General features: G+C 43.2%; 1 pseudogene; it reads left to right on the forward strand.

Moving 5' to 3' along the window:
- The first annotated feature begins 4,075 nt into the window (after window positions 1-4,075).
- Window positions 4,076-5,093, forward strand: LOC116484218 (lysosomal Pro-X carboxypeptidase-like; annotated as a pseudogene).
- The last annotated feature ends 8,737 nt before the right edge of the window (window positions 5,094-13,830 follow it).

The raw sequence follows: 13,830 nt of genomic DNA on the forward strand, positions 1-13,830 counted from the left end.
ACGTGCCCACCCTTTCTAAAAAAAAATCAAATGTTTAGCCAACCAAGATTAGCTTAAATTATACGACCCAACCCCAGCCAAGACTTGTGTCAAAAATAAAGGCTCTCGTGCGCCTTTGTTCGAGTGTGCTGTCATGGCAACTGGCCAAAGAGGCACCCCTCTACGAAAAGTAAGATTGCTTTGCTAAAAATCCTTTGTTCGAGTGTTCAATTTCCTTAAGATTTTAAGTGTTATTCATAACAAGTATCACTCCCCCTGCTTCAAACACTCCAGTGGGTGCACTTTCTATTGCACCCAGTATGGGAACAAAATCTTTAACTTGGCCTCTAAGACACTGGGTAATCTAGTTCCTCCCCAGCTAGCTTTTGTTCCTGCCATTCCAGCCTCTTGGGCATTCTTTCACTCCTTGCCCATGGGCCTTTTTCCTTGTTGCTTCCTCTGCTCCCCAGTATTCTTTTTTATTCTCCTCTATATTCAGATAACCCTTCTTTATCCTTCGAATCTCCATTAAATCACTTATTTAAAAAATTAACTCTGATTCCCTCCTCCCACACCACATTCCCATTTAGATAGGACCCCATGATGTTTGCTATGGTTTGAGAGTCCCCAGCAAAACTCATGCGAAAATGTAATTGCCAACGTCATAATGTTGGGAGATGGTGCCTTTAAGAGGTGACTAAGTCATTAAGATGAATTGATGTCTTTCTCAAGAGACTAGGTGAGTTCTTTCAGGAATCGATTAGTTCTTGCAAGAATAGGTTGTTACAAAGCTATGTTGCTTCTCTTGCTTTGTCTCTCTGCACATGCCTGCTTCCTCTTCTGCTTCTTTTCCATGCTGTGATGCAACGCAAGCCTCACCAGAAGCCGAGCATATGCCAGCGCCAAGCCCTTTGGCTTTCCAGCCTCTGTAACTGTGAACCAAATAAATCTCTCTTCTTTATAAATTACTCAGCCCCGGGTAGTCTGTTATAGCAATACTAAACAGACTTAAGACAATGTCCATATTCTGTTATAGCAACACTAAACGAACGAAGACAATTTCAGTCTCATAGCAGTCACATTCTCCTTTGTAGCACTTGTATGACAGCATTAATTGTGCAAGTGTTGGTGCCTTCTCCACTAGATTATGCATGGTGAAGTTAGAGATAATGTCTGTCTTGTTCAATGATGTAACCTCAGAAACTACCACAGGGTGCAGAACATAGTACGTGGTCAACAAATATTTTAAATATGTGATCATGAAAGCTATTCTTGAATTCGAGGAACTTTTCTGGAGCACTTTTTAAAATTTTATTTTTGGGTCTGCAATCTTCTAGGAGAAAGGAAACAAATCTTATATTCTATGTCATCCTTTTAAAATTGTGATGCTTGTCTATCCTCAAATATACATTAGCATGTTGCAGTAACTAATGTTGTCTTATATTTTGCTATTTTTACTACCACAAAGGGGATGCCAGGGAAATTCCCCTTGTGAGTCCTGAGTATCCAATCAAATGTTGCCTTATTTCATGACTTCTTCCTTTTGGTCTTCAGACTAGCCCTTAAAGTGGCTCAACCTAACTGTAGGCCACAAGTTATATGAGGGGTCTTCAAAAAGTTCATGGAAAATGCGTATAATGAAAGAAATATGCATTGGAAATGGAAATGGAAACTATGGTTTCCATTTTTTGCACCAAAATAAACTCGTACTAACTTGTTATAACATGTCTGAACGGGATCTAGTTTGAGGCACTAAGAATGGTTTCATCATTTTGAAAAGAACGCTTATCAGAGCGACATGAATTCTGCTAAAACTGAAGCAAGGACAAACATCAAATTTATGGTGATTCTTGGGTAGGAAGAACGGTGAAATCATTGATGCTTTATGAAAACGTTATAGGAATGATGCTCTGAAGAAGTCAGCAGTTTATGAACAGATAGCTCATTTTAAGAAGGAACAAGATGATATGGAAGATGAAGCCCACAGCAGCAGACCATCCACATCAATTTTTGAGGAAAAAGTTCATATTATCCATGCCCTAATTGAGGAGGACCAATGTTTAACAACAGAAAAAATATCCAACACCATCCACATCTCAATTGGTTCAGCTTACATAATTCTGACTGAAAAATTAAACTTGAGCAAACTTTCCACTTGATGGCTGCTGAAACTGTTGCACCCAAATCAGCTACAGACAAAAACAGAGCTTTCAATGAAAATTGTAAACAAGTGGGATCAAGATCCTGAAGCATTTCTTCGAAGAATTGTAACAATTGTAACAGGAGATGGAACGTGGCTTTACCAGTATGATCCTGAAGACAAAGCACAATCTAAGCACTGGCTACCAAGAGGTGGAAGTGGTCCAGCCAAAGCAACAGTGGACCAGTCAGGAGCAAGGATCATGGCAACAGTCTTTTGGGATGGTCAAGGTATTTTGTTAGTTGACTTTCTGGAGGGCCAAAGAACAATAGTATATGCTTATTTTGAATGTGTTTTGAGAAAGTTAGCTAAAGCTTTAGTAGAAAAATGCCCAAGAAAGCTTCACTAGAAAATCCTTCTCCATCATAACAATGCTCCTGCTCATTCCTCTCATCAAACAAGGGTAATTTGGGGAGTGTTTCAGTGGGAAATCATTAGGCATCCACCTTATAGTCCTGATTTGGCCCCTTTTTTATACCTTAATCTTAAAAAATTCTTAAAGGGCACTAATTTTTCTTCAGTTAATAAATGTAAAAATGACTATATTGACATGGTTAAATTCCCAGGACCCTCAGTTCTCTGAAGGTTGACTAGATGGCTAATATCACTTACAAAAGTGTCTTGAACTTGATGGAGCCTATATTGAGAAAGTTTATATTTTTTATTTTAATCTCTTAATTGTAGTTTTCCATGAGCTTTTTGAAGTCTCCTTGTATACAAGATGGTGCAACATGTAATAGTGCAGTAGTTTGATTTTAGATTCAAATGTTAGGTCTGAAATAAAGGCGTGTGAATGGCTGTTAGTGATGCAATCTGACTGTGGTTTATGTGTGCATGTGTGGGCCAGCCCTGAGTGCCCAGCCTCTCCTCATCACAGCCATGACTGCTCCCAGCTACACTCGCAGAGGAAGCAGCTCTTAGGCCTTCCCAACCTGGACTTTTTTTTTTTTTTTTTTTTTGAGATGGAGTGCAATGGCACAATCTTGGCTTACTGCAACCTTTGCCTCCGGGTTCAAGTGATTCTCCTGCCTCAGTCTCCAAAGTAGCTGGAATTACAGGTGCCTGCCACCATGCCCGGCTAATTTGTTGTGTTTTTAGTAGAGATGGGGTTTCACCATGTTGGCCAGGCTGGTCTTGAACTCCTGATCTCAGGTGATCCACCAGCCTCAGCCTCTCAAAGTGCTGGGATTACAGGCATGAGCCACCGCACCTGGCCCAGCCTGGACTATTTTTGTACACTGCCCAACATCTGCTGGTGGAATTCTCCCTTGCTATAGACTAAATGTTTGTATCCCCCTCAAATTTTTATGTTGAAACCTTAATTCCCAATGGGATAATATTAGGAGGTAGGGCCTTTGGGAGGTAATTAGGTTTAGATGAGGTCATGAGGATGGAATTAGTGTTGTTTTAAGAAAAGTAAGAGACACCAGATCCCCCGTCCTCTGCAAGCGGGGACAGAGCAAGATGGTGGCCATCTGCAAGCCAGGAAGCAGTCCTTCTCCAGGAACCGCATCAGCCAGAACCTTGATCTTGGACTTCCGGCCTCTAGAACTACGAGAAATAAATTTCTGTTGTTAAAGCCACTCAGTCTGTTGTATTTTGTTATAACAGCCCAAGCCATCTAAGACATTTCCCAGCCCCCCTTTCCATAAAGCTGCCGTATATTCCCCCCAGTCTAGGGGCTCTCCACTCCCCGCCAGGCTCTGGGTGGAAGGCAGCTGTTGAGTTTACTTTTGTTTAACTCTTATCTGGTGATACTTTATTGTCTAAGGGCTTACTCAGAGAAAAATAATCTGCTCTTAAACTCAGCCTCGAAACTAGAAAATTACTTTTTAAACAGAGAAAACATTGATTTAACATGGCTTTAGACCTGCACTGCAGACACCAGCCTGAGCCATGGGCCACCAAGACCTCCTGCTCCTGTTCCTGGCTTTTCTAGTGCCCTGGACCACCACAGCCCTCCAGCCGGCCTTAAGGGCTCTCAGCAGCCTGCTCTCACCAGCCAACCCCACATCCCACCCGGCTGTTGCCAAGGACAACTCGGTTCTCCACTTCCAACAGAGGGTTGATCATTTTAGATTTCATACTGTGAAAACTTTTTAACAGCAGTATCTAATAGCAGATAAATACTGGAAGAAACATGACGGGGACATCATCTGGTTCTGCAATAATACGTGGTTCATGTGGGATGGGGCTGAGGAAATGAAAGCTGTGTTGGCGTATGTGGAACAGCGATACTGTGGAGAGTCCCTACCCTGTGATGACCCATTCAAGGATTCTGGACACTTGCATCTCCTGACATCAGAGCAAGCTCTGGCTGATTTTGCAGAGCTAATCAAACACTTGAAAAGAACAATCCTAGGAGCTGAAAATCACACTGTCATGGCCCTCTAGGGCCCCTATGGTGGCATGCTTGCAGCCTAGTTCAGAATGAAATACCCTCATATGGTAGTTGGAGCTCTTGCAACTTCTGCCCTTATCTGGCAGTTTAAGGATTTGGTACCTTGTGGTGTATTTATGAAGATCGTAACTACAGACTTTAGGAAAGGTGGTCTATATTGTTCAGAGAACCTCTGTAGGTCCTGAGATGCCATTAATCGACTCTCAAATATGGACGGTAGTTTGCAGTGGCTTCCTGACATTCGACATTTGAAAGACTGGATCTCTGAAGACTGGGTGACGTGCAGTGGTAAGCTATCCTTATGCATCCAACTTTTTATGGCGTTTTTTATTTGAACTTCACTTGTGGAACTTGAAGGAGTTTTCTGATAACTGTTTTAAACAGTGGGGTATGAGACCAAGGCCCTCCTGGATCACTACTGTGTGTGGAGGCAAAAACATTAGTTCACACATGGACATCGTTTTCAGCAATGGCAAACTAGACCCCTGGTCAGGAGATGGAGTAACCAAGTAACCAAGGAGACACCTTGGTTGCAGTTACCGTCTCAGAGGGGCCCACCGTTTAGATCTCTGAGCCAACATGGGCCTTTGGTCCCATGTCTGTGCTGTTAGCCCCCTCCTTGGAAGTTAGACACATGAAGAAATGGATCAGAGATTTCCACCACAGTGAAGGAGAAACTTTTGATCATTTTTAGTTTCTCCTTTTATGTTCACACCACCCACGTTCCTGTTCACTTTGGTTTTCCACATGTAATTACTTTCCCTTGTTCCTCACTCAATTTGATGGCACTGAGGGGAGACAGAAGAGAGGGTGATGGTGGTGACAGCAGCCATCCCAGGAGTGTGATTTCCTGGGCTCTTGCTGACTTTGTGCCACCTCCAGGAAGATTCTCTTCCTGATCACTCTCCCACACCATCAGTGGCCCTCATCACTGGAGCAGAGTTCCTGACTGCTTTTCACAGAGAAAGAGTCATTTCCTGTGTTTCTCTGCAAGCAGGGATTTCTGCTTGGTTTTGAGGTCGAAGTCTCTTTGACCCATTTATAAGAACCCACCCCTACCCCCCCTCCAAAGGAAAAGCAGACCATAGATAAAAATGATGTAATTGCAGCTGGTAGGATGTCTGATGCCAATCCAGGAAATGGGAGCCATTTCTTTTGTACTGGATTTAATGATTTAGTGACTTTGAACTGTGCTATAATTTTTTTTCTCTTTTTTTGGTAGAGATAGGGGTTTTGCCATGTTGCCCAGGCTGATCTCAAACTCCTGAGGCTCAAGTGATCTGCCCACCTCAGCTTCCCAAAGTGCTGGGATTACAGGCATGAGCCGTCATGCCAGGCCTGTGCTTTAAATAAATAATAAGCCTGGACTTTAAAAAAAAAAAAAAAACATGGCTTTACATGCACAGGTACAGTCTGAGCTCACACTTACCATCCTTTTTAATTTCACCTATTATATTGATATACTGCAGTTGACTAAGTCATTCCCCTATTATTGTTCTGCAAATTATTTCCAAGTTTTTGTTACTACAAATAGCAGCAATCTGGACATTTTAATACTGATTGTTTTTCTCTAACTTTTAGATATTTCCTGAAAGTTTCCTGGTTAAAGAGTATGAGTTATTTCATGGACTTTTTTTTTTTTTTTTTGGAGACAGGATCTGGCTCTGTTGTCCAGGCTGGAGTGCAGTGGCATGATCTCAGCTCACTGCAACCTCTGCCTCCCAGGCTCAAGCGATCCTCCCACCTCAGCCTCCTGACTACAGGTGCATACCACCACACTCGGCTAATTTTTAAATTTTTTTTGTAGAGACGGGGTCTTGCCATGTTGGCCAGGCTGGTCTTGAACTCCTGAGCTCAAGTGATCCACCTGCCTCAACCTCACAAAGTGTTGGGATTACAGGCATGAGCCACCACATCCAGCCATCTCACTGCTCTTGTAGCAAAGGCCACATTGCTTTGCAAAAACCACAGTGATGTGTAGGGCACCAGTGATGTGCATATGAGCCTGCTCTATCTCATACTTACCAGTACTAGGTCTTGTCATTTCTCTTTATTTGAAGTAGTTTAAAAGATACTTATTAAGCCCCTAGAATTATTTATTCATTTCTTTCTATGCAAAGCTGTTTATGTTGTAATGAACAAAATGCTAACACTCAGAAATAAATTTGGCAAAACAATTTCTGATTATTTTGCCAACTATCAGAAATCTCTGCCTGAAGACCCACAGATTCAACTCTGACACAGCCCTTTTCCTGTTCTTGAATGTGCAAGTTATTGGTTTTTAATATCAATTACACTTGAAAGGATTTATGAGGACAAATGGTGAATGACAAAGCAAACAAACAAATAATAAGCAAGGAAGTTAATTCCTTTTCCAACACAGGCCTCCTCAAAGTCACTGTGTTCGTTGCAGGCCATCTAGTGGATCCACGTGGGAAAAATGCCCAGCGCCGAGGAAGGGGAGGAAGGGGAGGGAGGGGAGGAAGGGGAGGGAGGGGAGCTGTTTTCCCAGGTGTGGACAGATCGGGCAGGCTCTCTAGACACACGACGCCGACTTAGGGTCCTGTTGCCTCACAGGAGGAAGAGTTGCAGGTTCCCCAGCTCCCAGCAGCTCCCGGGTGCTATCATTCCACGTTTCCTGGGGAGATGATCTGGCCAGGCTTTTCCTGGCGTGGGTGTGTGGGAACCAGCAGGGACTGGAACGCAGTTGTTAACATCTACTTATGAAACTGCTTAAAGCTGGGGGCTCAGTGAAAGGCACGACTTTCTAGCACAGAAAACTCCCCACAACTTCCGTAAGCTGAGGTGCCAACATTACAGGCTTTTATTCCTTCGCCAACCATTCATTTAGTCCCCTGCCTACGAGCAATGCTGCGTGCATTCTACAGGTGGCTCTAGCTGGGGCTGAGTCCAAAGTAGGGGAAAGGACTTAGTTATGAAAAACCAGTAAATGGTAGATGGCAATGAGATGAGCATGGGGCTACTGTACAACAGAGAAGCAGAGAAGGGTCCGTGGAGGAGCTGGAATTTTCTTTTTCCCCATAAGCTTAATTTTGGCTTTATTTAAACAAATTGATACATACTTATAAAAACTGATAAAAGTAAAAAATGAATAGTTCCCTCATTCCCCTACGCACTTCCATTCCCAACAGGTGACCACTGCTTAGAGTCGGCTTGGTATAATTAATTCCAGGAGGTGGATTTTAAACTGGGTCTTAAAGGATGAGATTTGGTCAGTGGAGGGGGTGGGATAAGAATGATATGCTGGGACTCTGTGGAGTGGGAAGAGTTAACTATAGATGGACACAGTCTCATTATCATTGTGAAATTCTAATTCTCTAATATCTTCAGGTCCCTTGAGTTTCTGGCAGCCTTCATCATTAAAAAAAAAAAGAAAGAAAAAAAGGAAAAAAAAGGAGGAAAAAAAGAGTTAATTCATTCCAGAGACCTGGGTTCCCTCAGTTTTTTTTTTTTTTTTTTTTTTTTTCTTCTTTGGTTTGACCACTGAGTGAACCCAAGTCGATGAATCATAAGGCTTCACCTCTTGAATGTTCTATTGCAAGACCTTTGACTTTCAGAACTTTTTGTATTGCTTTCAGATCCTCAGGCAACTCGATATTTTCCTGCACTCCCTGGCCCTTGCTGGGAAGGGTGGCATTTACTTACCTGTAATTGTGGGGGACTTTTGCTATGCAGAAGCATGTACTTAACTCCCAATTCAGTTACTCACAGCCTCATTCTTTGTAGACCTCTGGACTAGTTTCTATGCTCTTCTCCCAGGCAACCTATACTTACCTCTGTCAGAGTACTTAGCAATCCATATTGAAAATTGCTATTAATTATTTGGCCATATGCAGACCATAAAGTCCATGAAACCTGTCTACTCACTGTGGTAGGCTCAGTGCCTAGGAGCTCAAATATTTACAGAATGAATATATGAGTAACAAACAACCAGCATCCTAGAGGAAGTCTTCTATTGTAGGAGTGGCTACAGAGTAAGTACATTAGCCACCATGCACAAGGGATAAACGGATAACTCACTGCCAGCTCAGCACTGCTCCCCACACAGGAAGTCTGAGGTTGGCCTCCTTTGTTGATGTCCGACTCATTTGTTCTTGAGGAACATTAGAACGTCCTGGGATCACACTGCTCGGTGCATGATACACATTCTCCCCAACCCTTTTCCTCCACCTCTTCCCCAGTCAGTGGTGACCCACAGTCAGCACATGCTACAAAATCATCCTTCGCACATGGATGGCATCACTCCATGGCCTGTGCTTATTTCCCCCTTCTGGAGCCTCAGAGGAAGCCAGCCTGCTGCACAAGGTGGACAGCCCAGCCACAGGCAACTGCCCCAGCTCCAGGGTCCACACTGACCCCCTAATCCACATTTCCTGTTTCTCTTTTCCTTAACTCTTCAGTTTCTTGATGTCCTCCTCAGCCTCCTCATGTCTGCCTCAGGTCCTCTGAGCTAGTCAGGAGAGGCTAGGTGCTGCTGCAATAACAAGCATCCCCCAAATCTTAGTGACCTCATACAATAAGTTTGTAACCATCACAGGTCCATTGCCTGATGTGTGCAGCAAGTCAATACCCCAAGACATTGGGTCATAGCAGAGAAAGAGGTTTAATCATAGGGCTGATGAATAAGGAGATGGGAGAAACCCTCAAATCTGTGTCCCTGAGGAGTTAGTGTTTTTAAGGTTTCAGAGTGGGCTGAAGTGTGGAGAGAGTTGATTGATAGAAAAGTGCAAGGTGAAGTCATGGGACAGGGAGAGGAAGAAGCTGTATTCTCATGATAATTTTGCTTCTCTGTGGGGGTCTTCAAACTGGTTGGTGTCAGTTGTTCCACTGAAATTTGGGATCTGGAAAACATCTTCAGGAATTCTTAAACAAAAGCGTCTGACTCTAACACCAGAGATCCTATGTATAGGAACAATGGGGATGCCAGTGGTTGCTATCCAGTGCTGCGTGACTTTCCCTTATAAGGAAGTGGGTCAAAGGACAGCCTGATACTGGGTGCGGTGGCTCACGCCTGTAATTCCAGCATGTTGAGAGGCTGAGGAGGGTGGATCACTTTAGCCTGGGAGTTTGAGGCCAGCTTGGGCAACATAGTGAGACCCTGTCTCTACAAAAAATAATTTAAAAAATTAGCCAAGTGTGGTGGCATTTGCCTGTGGTCCTAGTTTCTCGGGAGGCTGAGGTAGAAGGATCACATGAGCCCAGGAGGTTGAGGCTGCAGTGAGTCATGATTACGCCATTGCACTCCAGCCTGGGCAATAGAGCAAGACCCTATCTCAGAAAAAAAAATAGTGCATCTTGATTAATGCTTAATTATAATTATATTTCTATCCAGAATGCTTGTCAATCATATGAGGATGGCGTCAAGCTTATTTCTTGCTGGTCCTACATGTCTAACATAGGTTGGCAGGGGATTTCTACAAACACTTAAGGACCCAGGTTGATGAAGATTTCTCCACGCCCGAGTCCCTGATCACTGTGGCACGAGAAGAAGGCAATGCAGCAAATTGCGCACAAGCCCCCAGAGCTCACATTTCAGGGCCACAGCAAGTCATGTGGCCAGGGCTAATTTCAATGGGTGCAGAGAATTAAAATTTTACCATGAACCAGAAGGAGAAAAGAACCGGAATAGTTGTGGATGGCTTAGTGACTACAGCCTCTCCTCTTACTGACAGTGTGTGGGGATCCGTCAGCCCTCCTGACCTTGGCTGTCCTTCCTGGCTCAGCTTGGCTCGCTCCTTCCATTTTAATCCACCCACGGGTTGCAGGGGGAAAAAAAATCTCTCTGGCTGCAGTAACCAACCACTACTTCCTGCCAGAGGAAGGAATCGATCATCATTCATGGGAGATGAGAGTCATGTTATTAAGCAAAATTCCCAGAGAATTCTCAAACACTCACTTAAGCCTGTAATTTTTACTCAGCCAGTCAGGTAAGTTCCACAAACATTTCTCAAGCCCGTATTATGTACCAAGGACCCCGGGAGTTGCTGGGTTACACATTTTAACCACACACAGTCCCAGCTCTGAAAGAACTCTGATACTAACATGGAGGCAGGCACATTCAAAAACCTCCCAAGCAAGTCTTGCCTTTGTAGGGGTACAGATGGGGCCGGAGGAAGGCATCCAAGGGGAGCCAGTGGGGAGAGTCAGCATGCGTGTCTCAGTTCGAGCTCAGGAGCCGATAATGTTCTCTTCAGCAGAGAAGTTGCATCCAGGAATCTTACCATTGCCCGCTCTGGGCAGGCAGGATCAAAATGCATCACTTTCAACAAACCAAGGCCTTTCTGGGAGATGCCAGTGAGTGAACGGTCTTAGCATGGGTTCAAGTCTCAGCTTCTCCACTTGCAAGCGAATGGCTCTCTGGGCTGTTTTCTCATCTCTAAAATGATGTTTTTGTGAGGATTAGATGAGACAATGTCTGCAAGGCACTCAGCATAGTCTCCTGAAGGTAGCGGGCAGCCAGGAAGCATTTTCCTCTGCTGACATCCATGAGGTATGTCTGAGCATCTGCAGTGGGTGCCCAATGTACTTGACACTCAGAGTGGATTCCTTTTTATTACACATACCCCATTTACAACAAAATGTTTTTAGTAATAATCATTGTATTCGTCCATTTTCACACTGCTGATAAAGACATACCTGAGACTAGGCAATTTACAAAACAAAGAGGTTTATTGGACTTACAGTTCCACGTGGCTGGGGAGGCCTCACAATCATGGTGGAAAATGAAAGGCACATCTCATATGGCAGTGGCAAGAGAGAGAATGAGAGCCACGTGAAATGGGTTTCCCCTTATCAAACCATCAGATCTCATGAGACTTATTCACTACCATGAGAACAGTATGGGGGAAACCATCTCCATGATTCAATTATCTCCCACCTGGTCCCTCACACAATACATGGGAGTTACGGGAGTACAATTTAAGATGAGATTTGGGTGGGGACACAGAGCTAAACCATATCAGAAATGCAATGACTAATAATAATGGCCAGACTAATGCAGTTAAAGTTCCCTTTTATTGAACTTTGCATATATAATCATGAGAGTAAAACTTAAAATATAAAATAAATACCCACTACAACAAAGGAAAGATGCAATGGATTCAAGCTTTTTAATTACATTAATTTTTTTAATATACAATGAGGAAAACTATGTACTAGAAACTGGTCTTTTGGCCAGGCACGGTGGCTCATGCCTGTAATCCCAGCACTTTGGGAAGCAGAGGCGGGTGGATCACCTGAGGTCAGGAGTTCTAGACCAGTCTGGCCAACACAGTGAAACCCCCATCTCTACTAAAAATACAAAAATTAGCTGGGTGTGGTAGTGCATGCCTGTAATCCCAGCTACTCGGGAAGCTGAGACAGGAAAATTGCATGAACCAGGAGGCAGAGGTTGCAGTGAGCCGAGATCACGCCATTGTACTCCAGCCTGGGAAAAAAGAGTGAAACTGTCTCAGACAAAACAAAACAAAAACAAAAACAAAACAAAACTGGTCTTTCATGGCCATGAACAATATTATAGTTGAACAGCAATTGAACAAAAAGCAAGATGCACAGAAAAAATGCATTTCAATTTTAAATATTCACATTTTCAAATATTTTTCAAATTTAATAATGTATTTCACATATGAAGAATTTGCACATAACAGAAATATTGTACTTTCAGGTTGCTTTGTGTTTCACAGAAAGTTTACTATCTCTGTTACGTGCAAAGTTTAAATTTTAAACGTAAGTCAAAACTCCAAGTGATTCCATAGAAGGGCACAATTGCAGTAACTCAAATTCTGTTTCTTTATCTTTACAGTCACTCTATCATCAGTGTTCATTTCAAACCTACTACTTAAATTGAGGAATATGTATTTCCACAGAAGATGAGACACGAACTCAAAGTGAACTTTCTCAAAAGGAACGCAAAGCAAACTTACTCTCCTAAGGAACAGATGTAGCTGAGTCCATGCTAATCCAGGGCCAACTGTATAATTGCAAGTTGTCTGAATTAACTTCCATGTAGTGTACAACATCTATGAAGAATTGCGGCAGGCAGAATTCTAAGGCAGTCCCCAAGATTTCCAGCTCCTGGTCTACAAGCATCTTCTCCATCATCGAATCAAACATTAATATAGGGGCTGCTCTGAAGGACTTTGCAGATGTAATTAAGGTCCGAAATCAATTGGTGTTTTAGGAAAATTATCAGGTGGGCTTGGCCAAATCCCACAAGCCTTCCTGATCTGGTGCAGAGATCAGATACGTGGGAAATCAGAGATCTGAAGCATGAGAACTATTTGACCCATGTGGCTGGCTCGAGGATGGAGGGGTCATGAGGCAAGGAATGTGGGTGGCCTTTAGGAGCTAACAGTAGCCCCAGCCAGGAGACAGCCAGCAAGGAAATGGGAACTTCAGAACTAAGACAACAGCAAGGATCTGAATTCTGCCAGTAATAAGGATGAGCTGGGAAGTTAATTTTCCCCCAGAACCTCCAGGTGAGGACTCAGCCTGGCTGACAACATAACCTCAGCATTGTGTCCCAGAGCAGAAAGCTCACTGTGCCACACTGCACTAGATTTCTGACCCACAGACCTGTAAGCAACAAGTGGGTTTGTTTTAAGCCACTAAGTTTGTGGCAGTGGGTTATGCAGACACGGAAAATGAATACAATGGAGAAGTAATATGAATATGTTAAGGCTAATGCAAATAGATTAAAAATCTACATGAACTACAGCCATTGTATAGAACTTAAAATAAAAAGATGTTTTTATAGGGAGGAAAATTTTATCACTGACTTTGTTTAGAATTGCCAAAGCGCAGTGATAATTAAAAGTGGACTTTTAATCAGTTTTATTATTACTCTAAAATTCTTTATGGACAGTGGCCCCAACTCCCTACAGCTGAGGGCTGCTCCCTTTGCTCTGCCCTTGGTAAGCCCCTGGAACGCAAACAGAGGAAGAACCTTCTAGCCCAGGCAGCTATTTAGTAGCAGAGCAGAAACCTAATCCAAGGCCCCTTGACTCCCAGCCCTTCCTTTATTAGGTGGCCCTTCATTAAATTAAGGCTGCACGTGTGTGGGGCAGAGTTGTGCCAAGTCTTCTATTGGTTTTCTGATAAAATTCTTCGTAAGACAACCAGCTAGAATCCACTAGGAATCACTAGCAAGAGGCTGCAAAGTTTTGTCCAAAATGAACACCTAATTGATTGAATACTACCTCAACCAAAATGGGGCCATGGAGATTGTCAT

The sequence above is a fragment of the Hylobates moloch genome, unplaced genomic scaffold, assembly GCF_009828535.3.
Source record: "Hylobates moloch isolate HMO894 unplaced genomic scaffold, HMol_V3 SCAFFOLD_15, whole genome shotgun sequence".
In the NCBI taxonomy this organism is placed as follows: domain Eukaryota; kingdom Metazoa; phylum Chordata; class Mammalia; order Primates; family Hylobatidae; genus Hylobates; species Hylobates moloch.